The 10,063-nt window shown below is 27.3% G+C and overlaps 1 protein-coding gene across 4 annotated transcripts in view; it reads right to left on the bottom strand.

The window, feature by feature from the left end:
* The window catches only part of tnc (tenectin), a 173,634-nt gene extending 164,356 nt beyond the window's left edge, over nt 1-9,278 (bottom strand). For 3 of the 4 annotated variants that reach the window (XM_067050889.1, XM_067050888.1, XM_067050885.1), the window contains exon 1: nt 9,205-9,278. The gene's annotated coding sequence lies outside the window, so the exon portion shown is untranslated. The remainder of the gene's footprint in view (nt 1-9,204) is intronic. The other variant, XM_067050886.1, reaches the window with a different exon arrangement.
* Between the last annotated feature and the right edge of the window lie 785 nt (nt 9,279-10,063).

Genomic DNA, 10,063 nt, shown 5'->3' on the forward strand with positions numbered 1-10,063 from the left:
AAGAAACTTTAAATTAATGTGAGGAAGAAATATATTGAAGATGTCCTTGAGGATGGCTAGAATGGCCGAAACGTTGGACTGGTGAAAAATAAAGTGTTGAGACAAAATTGAATACAAATTTTTGATTTATTTAATAAATAATTACCTTGTCTCAAGAAATTGAAATAATATAATTAAAATAATTTTTTTTAGTTGTAGAGGTAAATACAACTTCCAAATAGAATATAAACTATTCTATATTTTGCTTTTACAACGTTTCAGGATATTATCCCATATTTCAGCACTATTGTACCCAAAAATTGTAACAATTAAGTTATTCTTGTCAACAATGTTTATTTATATGTTATGTGTGTATATTTAAAATTTCTGTAATTATTTTTGTCATTTTTTCAATTTCCATTTTGGAATCATGTCATTAATACAGTCATAGTTTAAAATTGTTTTATAATTACATTATTTAAATTATTGTCTTTTATTGTCTATTGGTGCATTCATCTATCTCTGTAGCACAAACCAATGCTCTGCATTAAGCATTACCTCTTTGGTAAATCTAAATCCAATTTTAAATCATAGTGCAATTTAAATTAAACGTTGCCTCCTCATTCCCTCGTTGAGTACGCCATGGAAGAAATAAAAAAGAATTGACTTCTTAAAAAATAATTAGAGAAAAAAATAAAGTAAAATCTTGATAATAATAAAAATAAATCAATTAAGAGTTTATAGCTGGATGTCTAGAACCAGTCATGATTAGATTATTCAAAATGATCAAATCAATTTATTTTTCCAGGACAAAGATATTTTCCTATTCAGGAAGAGTACGGTTTTCGGTAAACCACCCCGGCGATTTACCGGTTCAATATGACGGAGCTGTATGCAGAAGAGAAGAGGCCGTGGGAAACGCAATCTCTCCGTTTTGATGGAGCGTTCTCCGCCTGTATCCGTGACTTCTGGCTGACGTGACGGCCTTCGGGAACCGCTGCCGACGAAGGACGTCTTCGGAGTATCCAATAACCAATATCGTCCGTCTGTAATTCTCAAGCATCTGGAACGTCGTAAAAGACAAGGAAGCGAACTGTAGGTCGCCTTTGTTACTAAACACGATCTCGGAAGGGTAGTCCTCGCCCGGTATAATCGCAGAGAAGATACGAGAATAACTTAACCTTTGAGGAAGGAGCAACCGAACCGAAACATATAAGGAGGAAATTTTAAGAGGAGTAACGTGAACATGCCATGAAGAAAAGGATGTATACTTCACTGGAGCTATTTCCAGATAGGGTCATTATGTTTTTATTTTTAGAAACAAGAAGGAACTTAAATGATTTAGTTTAACATCACCGGCAGTCGCCCTTAGTACAAATGAGCTGTCGAATTTAAAAGTTGTTTAAGTCATACATGAAATTTTGACATATTCGACAATGTGTAGATTCTTTTATATGTGTAATAAGAAAAACTTTTTTCCAATAAAAAATAGATACTCCCAAACATACTTAACTATTTTAAGAACATTTGAAGTTTTTGGACTCAGAAATTAATTCAATATTTTTTTTTTATTAAATTTTATGAAAACAAATAAAGACTCCATTGTTCTTGTCAATGGTTTATATATACAAATAATCGTTGTTATTATTTATAGTTTTATAATTTACTTTTTTCTACTCATGAATCTATAATAATTTTTATTTACTAATAACGAGTATATGTAATTCAAGTATAATATTTTAGATAGCGTAAAATTTATATTTATTGAAATTCAAAAACTTTATGTACCTAAAAATATATCTAGTAAATGTGACTTTAGTTTCCAATAGTTTGATACTGCCATGTCTATACAATCTATCTTTTGGTAGCACTCAAATAATATTTCTACATTAAAAGGTCACGAGACCATATTCTTTTCAGGAATAGAAGAAGGAAGCAAGCTTAGAAATTAGTGGGTTTGGTTGTTTAGGAAGTTTATAATGTAAGAATTGATATCTAATTCGGGCTAGATCGGTTACAAATGTCTCTAAGAATGATTTTATTTGCGTTAAAGTAAGGATCATGAAGGATTTTGGATTCGAGAGGAACTAAAAGTGGAGCCCAAAGGTTCAAATCTGTATGTCTAGACAGGCCTTATTATAGTCATGTTGATCAGTCTTTTGTAATGGATTGGAAGTTTAGGTCATTTGTCTAGTAAGTGCTGCATTCGGAATCGACGTGCAGTTTCCTGTCTTTTCAGTCTTGTAAGAAGATTCCAAGTTAGTTGTTTGTCCATTATATTTAAAAATAAATAAACTAACCACTCCTTGAATATATGTATTTAATACTTAAATCTTATACAATGTGTTTTATTTAATAAAAATAACCAATTTTTTAAATAACTAAAAATTTTCTTATGGATTTCTTAAATAGATATAATTACTTTTTCATAGTAAAAAAAAATCCTGAAATTTTTAAATTATTAATTGGAATTTCCAACACTAATTTCATAATAAATCGTCTTAACAAGGAAACTTAGATTTCTATTAGTGCTATTTGTTATTTCCTGAAAGAGACATAGTTCCAATGAACGGAAAAATGTTTTTCTTAGGATCGTTTAAAATATTTGTATAACCATCAGACCCACCCTGTTTCATAATTAGGTGCCAACAAGTCGCTAAATTAGTCTTGGTTCAATTATCTTCAATTTGTAAGTTATAAATTTTTAGATTTTAGGAAAATTTTCCGAGTGGTGGTCAATAAAGGTATCAAAATAGTAGAAGAATGTTGTTAAGCAACGTTTCGCCCCACTTTACAGGGTTGTCAGTTGTGCTTTGTACTACAATCAAATAGCCCTGCAAAGTGGGTCAAAACGTTGCTTAACAATAAATAGTTTTCTTTTACTATTTTGATACCTTTATTGACCGTCACCCGGACTATCTTCCTACATTAGGAGTATTCATGATGTTGTGTTAAATGTTAAATGTTTTACCATGTTAAATGTTATAACTATAAGATTGTGAGCAGCCCTATTTGAAGTCATGTTAAACGTTAAATGCATATGAGCCCCTAGCGGATTTTCTCAGCAACTTGTTGTATAAGCCTTTATGTTTATAACCTTCCTTCCAGACCCTCATGTTATTGTTTACTTCAGTTTTGATTTAAGTAATTAATTACAACATGCCTAGAGTTAGTGAAAAGTGGAATTTGTGTGAAAGTTTAGCTTATGAAATGAAATGAAAAAATTACTTTATTCTGGGACATATGTCCCCTAAGAATAATTACATGGTTCATATAGTGAGATTTTTATCTGGCGAGCGTTTACAAATTTTCAGATAGTATAATGAAATTACATTCTTTTTTTTCTCAAATGTATCATTAAAATTATCCATTCTGGTGTAATAACAGGGATATGAATACCACAAACACACCAAAGAACTGAGCTGTCACAACAACAAAAATGGCGGCGATCTCAACTGGTCTAGTGTGTGACGTCATTCTCTATTTAACAGACCAAGTAACAGACTCTCAGCCATGTTAAATGTTATTTCGTTTTACCACGGTAAAAGAAGGAAATTTTTTTCGATTTAACTTGAGTTTTTCCATTTAACACGCTTTAACATGTTAAACCAAAGATCATGAATACCCCTATTCTACTTCATACGGTCAACTATCTTCTTCCAATGTTATAAATTTTCACTTTTAACTCCAGCAATGTCATTAAACAGTCGTTCTCATTAAACAAAAAGTATAACGAGATGTAATAATACTTTTTGTTACATACAAGTAAAAACAAATAATTCTTAATAATTATAAATGATGTATTGAAGACTTATATGATTTTTAAACTTCCAGAAATACATCAATTAATTTTATTTATTAAATATGTACTTTTGGGATCTTGAGATTTGGTCGATGATATAAAATTATGAAATTTATTATACAATTTTAGGATTAACTCTATGAACCCAGGATAATTATTAATTATGTAAATGTAACTATGAGTCACTCCTGTTGGTTTGTTGGCTCTCCAGGGTCCGCTCAACCACATAAAGTGGATACTCTCAATTGGGAAAAATCTAATGGTCGAGTGTGGTTATGACAAATCACCTTCTTGTACACCCGTTGATCTAGCAACAGTACAATTTAAATAATAACATTCATTTTAGTTTAATTTAATTAAATTATGTCATTTTTATTTATTTTCTATGTGTTTTTTATGTTTAGTAATTATTTTTAAAAAATTAAATTATTTTATTATTGATTTAATTAAATGCATATGTGGGTGTATGGGTGAAAAAATGAGGAGTGTATATGTATGCAAAATTATGTAAATAATAAAAATACAGTAATTATGTTTTTAAACAATGTTAATTAAATTAAGCTCTATAATAAATTCATTTAAAACAAATTTAAATGATATATTATGTGGTTAATATCAATACAGAATTATTCTTCAAAAATTTGTTTTAAATGAATTTATTACAGAGCTTAATTTATTTACAATTTAATTAACCTTATTATGGTTTTAAATAATTACTGTATTTTTATAATATACATAATTATGCATACATATACACTTCTCAATTTTTCACACATACACCCACATACGCATTTAATTAAATCAATAATAAAATAATTTTTATTTATTTTTTTAATAATTACTAAACATAAAATAATATGTAATATGTAAGTGATTAATTATTTTTAAAAAAGATTAATTGAAACTGTTATGATATTAATTTAAATTTTTTTTTAATAACCTTAGACATGAGAAATTAGCCTGCAAATAAGAAAATTGAATGAGTTATGACAATTCAATGATTAAGGTAAGTTCAAAAATATTAGTATTATGTCAGGAGGTAATTTAGTAATAATGTGAAAGCAATTTTTAGGCTCCTTGAAAATGGCCTAAGGGCCGAAACGTAGGAAGTTAGGAAGAATAGGATCATTGTTGTGTTAGTAATAATTAAAAAAACAATTTTTTTTACATATATGAGAATAATGTATTAAGAGGTCGCTAAAATATCGTTTTACAGTCACATATTATTGACTCTGTCTCAATAAAACTTTTATCGTATATATATATATATATATAAAGTATTATTTACTTAGCTACATGATGGAATGCGAAAAATCCATGAACGTTCAGAAAAACGTTGAACGCTGGCAAGGTTGAAGACACGCTCAATGGTGCGGAAGACGCCCATGCTCTTGCTAACAGCACACCCTTTGATTTGGAATTCCCGAAGAATTCTTTGACCGTATAACGTTACCAAGTAAAAAATATTTATTAAAAATTAACGAAACGTTGAAAATTCCACCAAACTACTAATTGACCAGTAAAAGAAAAACTATATATTAAATAAATCAAAACTTGTATCCTTTTTTGTCTCAACACTTTTTATTTCAACTATCCAAAGTTTCGGCCATCCTCAAGGACATCTTCAATTATAAATTCTTCCTCACATTAAAATTTAAAATTTCTTTTGCAGGCTATTCTGCCCAGGTCATTCATTAATTATAAGTTAAAAAACTATTTTTTTAAATTTTAAATCATAAATATCTAAATCATCTTATTTTAAAAATCCACCAAATCACTACCATATACACAAACCATTTATATTGGGAACGAATAATTAGTGATATAAATGGTTTGTGTATATGGTAGTGATTTGGTGGATTTTTTAAAATAAGAAGATTTAGATATTTATGATTTTAAATAAATTAGTTTGTTAATTAGTAATAAATTAGTAATTTAATTTTAAGTTAGTAAAAAATAGGTAAATTTGTCGAAATATGAGTGAATAATTTCTTAATTTTTATTTTCTCAACAGTGAAATAAGTTTTTAAAAATAAATCATTTTGTTATTTAATTATATGTTGTATATAAAAAAATAAATTACTCTGTACCGAAAAACCTATGAAAAGTCAGGGGGTGCAATACTTTGTAAGAACTGTTAATAGACGAAGGTTGTACAAGGAGGTGATTTGAAGGAGGTGAAACATTGAATTGTTATCTACAAGATGGTCGTGATGATTGAGAAATAAGCTTGATAAGTGAATAAACTTTTTTAAAATAATCATAATGTAATTATTTACGTAAAAAAAAAAAAATGCAATTATGAACATACAAATAAATTCCAAAAATATATTTATATTATAACGACCTCTTTATTCTGCTAATTAGTATTAAGAGTACATTTATTTAAATATTAATGGACAAATTTATAACATTTAAATATTCAATGGTAGTATATATTATAAGTCAACAGAACAAAATATAAATAAATTTTGAAATTCAAAACATCGACTAGTTATTTCGCATTCAAAAGCTATATATTTGTGAAAATGTCTAATAATTATTATGTCTCCAAAGATTTATTTTTTATTGTGAAATATTATTTGATTTTTTTTTTAAGTTTGAGCATTAAAAAAGAAGTATTAGACGTTATCGAAGGCCTAACACCGTCTAACACTAAATCCCAAAAATGATTCTACTCCCATCAACGTCTTGGCAAATATGATTTTCCTATGCACTCTTTCAATTCAATCTGCGAATTCTATCGATAATGCTTGATGAAAATAAATAACATGATTCTGTTTAGAGTCGTTTACAAGCATTTTTAATAACTTATATTTATATAGCATAATGTCATTCAAGAAATGATAAATAGATAGGAAGTAACGTAATAGGGATTTATATTACAAGTAGTTGCAGGACCTGTTGTGTCCTGAGGCAGACCCCAGGACCTGTTGTCCTGCGAGAGATAAGGACTCGGACCGTTATGAATTTTTGAATTGATGCCGGTAAGGTCTGACCCGCGTGGGTGGGGTCCCGTGTAATCTCTTGTCCATATTTACTGCCTACTTACCCAGTTTAGATATTCCCACCGTTAATCAAAAACGGCTCGTTCAAAGAGGCAATAACAGTCAGTGAAAAATTAACATCTCAGTCAAGAATGTCTTTGATCGTTCTGTGAATTAGATTTTCGGTTCAATATGTTATTAACTTTTTTATAATAATAACAAAAAAAATTCAAAGTACAGCAATGCAAATGAACAAAACTAACAATCAAAAAAATTTTTAAAAAATTATTAGTCGGATAAATTTGTGGTCCTCCGAGAAAAAAAAAGTCATTGAAATTTGTCATATTTCTTACTAATAATTTATTTAATATAAAAACGTATATATAATTTGTAGATAGAAAATTAAAAGTAAACAGCTATAAAAAAAAAAAATCATTAGCTTAAATATTGGTATAGGTATAAAAGTTTCTTGGATTTATATTTCGCCTATGACGGCTTTCGAAGGCAAAAAATAAATTATTGTAAAAATAATAAATTGATAAATCTAAATTAAATATAAGTTTAAATCGTTGTTTAAATGTTAGATTGAATATCTAAATGTTATGGGACTAATTATTAGAAAAAACGTGAAAGATAATTTTGTAGAGTCTAATTATCTCTTAATATTCTTTCAAATTTTAATTGAATTCTTAATTAAATATTTACTTAGATACATAACTATATCTAGGTATAAAGGTATGCGATATATTAATTTTTTTTTCAATATACCGAATTTTTAGTAATAACCATTAATATTTTTTTTTTACTTAATATTTATAGAAAAATTATACTTAATATTTATAAGCAAATCTTAAAATTATATCTGATTAGTCATATACACACAAAAATCTGGTAAAACTTAGTATTTAAAAAAATATATACCTTTTATATTATTATTTCCTGAAATGAGTTATTAATGTAAAGTTAAAAATCTAAAAAAAAAATTCTATAACAACTTTTTTCTTCACAAAAAGTACAGAGTAGTAATATTAAATTTTAAACGAACCGTGAGAACTTTAAGTAAATAACATAATACAGTATTTTTACCCTCTTTATAAATATTTTAATATTTAAAAAATAAATAGAAATGTGGAAAATTTTCATATATTTAAATATTTTTTTTACTTTAAAATATCTTATTTAAGACTTTGTCAAGAAAATGTTAATTTCTCAATAAATTATAACTTTCTTCTTTGGAAAAATTATGTGTCATAAACATGCACAATTTTATTTGTTCTCACATGATAATTTTTTGTATTTTACCACTATATATGACGAGATATTTTCTACTAAAAACACGTATATTATAGTGCACGTAAAACCATAGTGAAATGAATAAAAAAAAAATATTATAATTATCGAATTCTTAGTGATCGAAAAATATTTAGTATCGAGGTGCATAATCGTGAATTTGATAGTTTAAAATTGATAAAATAATAATAATTATATAATTTTTTTTTAACGTGTATAAACTTAAATATTTTAATTTTAAACTTAAACTTGTTAATGCACCTACAGTCAATGTATTCCAAAATTTTAATTCCCTCGGTAAATTTTTTTTTTATCTTAAAATAAATCTATACAACATAAATTATGTAAATTTTTATATTAGCACGAAACTTCTTCTAATAAGAATATCTTTTAAGTAGGTTTTGACTAAAAACTTATATATAATAGATAAATATTTTGTTATTTGTATAGACAATTATGAACATGAACTTTAAGGATTGAAAATGTTATTTTCACTTAAGAATAATTTTTATATTGTTAATATTTCAATTTTACCCGAAACGAAATATTTGACTACCGTCAAATATATATTATTTTGATTTAAAATAACGCGTTTAACGTGCATTATTTTTAGTTATACGATAATATGATTAATTCTAACTTAAGCATTTAATATAACTATGCATATACACAGAGATATAAACACGTAAATACGTGGAGTTCAATAGCCAGAGGACGCGGAGTTGTTGCAGGGGTTCTGATGGATGAATCAATCCAGTCTCTTCTTCCCCAAGGGCAATGTCAAGTTGCACTCAGAGATTTCGTCTCGTCGCGCGTAGTCGGCGAAAACGATAGGAATTTCGCGTTTTCGATAAATATTACACTTAAATTTTCACTATGCGAATATTTTCTGCTAATATTAAAAAAAAAAATAATAATAATAATTCTTTATATCATGCGTAAGATGCAGTTTGTTTGAGAAGTATTATTTTAATATTTTTTTTTGGCTTTTTAAATGTGTAAAAAAATAGAGATATAATGCTTGGAGTGAATTTATGTACTCGTATATAGATATACATGATAGTTGCAGTTAATAAATATCCCTTGTTCGACAATCGTAAATTTTATTTATGAACCTCCAGTTTTAAATTTGAATTTAAGACTCACCGTGGACGACTCGAGAGTTGATGATGATGCGGAAGATGGCCGTCGCACTACGTAACCTCACAGTTAACTGAGTCTGAGGCCGAGCCGAACCTGGAGTTTATATAGCGGGCCTCCCCACTCCTTTGCTCTATCCCCACCCCTCCTCTCTTCTCATCACCTTAACAATAATTTGACTAAACTTTTCCGTCATAAGGTTTCCCAATAAGTCGAAGTAAATAAGAATTTATACAGAGAAACGTCTGATTAAAAATAACTCCGGAATAAAATGAGGGATCGTTTTTAAAATGCATTTTAAACGATATCTACACTTTTGCCAATTGTCACAAGTTCAAAACATACTAATAGTTTTCAACATGCCTCAAATCTAAGACTTGTACAAAAGGTAAAATAAAGGAAGCAACTAACATATCCACGCACTTGTTCTTCTGACTTTGTTTCGGCTAATACTTTCAATTTACTCATTATTATCGATTTTCATGATTGAAAAGAACACAATAAAAATAAGTGAATTGAAATGAAACATAAATATTACAAATATAGATTTTATACGACAAAAAATTATATAAATTGTACTACATTACCTATAAATTCAACCTTGGTTCTAGAGTTTTTATCAGAAATTTTAAATTTTATTACCAAGACATACAATGTCATAAAAACATATCTGTGCTATTATATATCATAAATAAATTGCTAAAGATTTGAAATATTATTTTATCATTATGCTATTTTATTTATTTATTTTTGATACACATAGTTTCATTATGTTCATATTGTTTATTCTTCTGTTAGTATATATTTCAAGAGTTTTTTTTTTTTCATTCATTTATTCATTTTATTTTATTTTAGTATGTATGCG

Source organism: Halyomorpha halys, unplaced genomic scaffold, assembly GCF_000696795.3.
Source record: "Halyomorpha halys isolate HHAL.00 unplaced genomic scaffold, Hhal_1.1 Scaffold160.1, whole genome shotgun sequence".
NCBI lineage: Eukaryota > Metazoa > Arthropoda > Insecta > Hemiptera > Pentatomidae > Halyomorpha > Halyomorpha halys.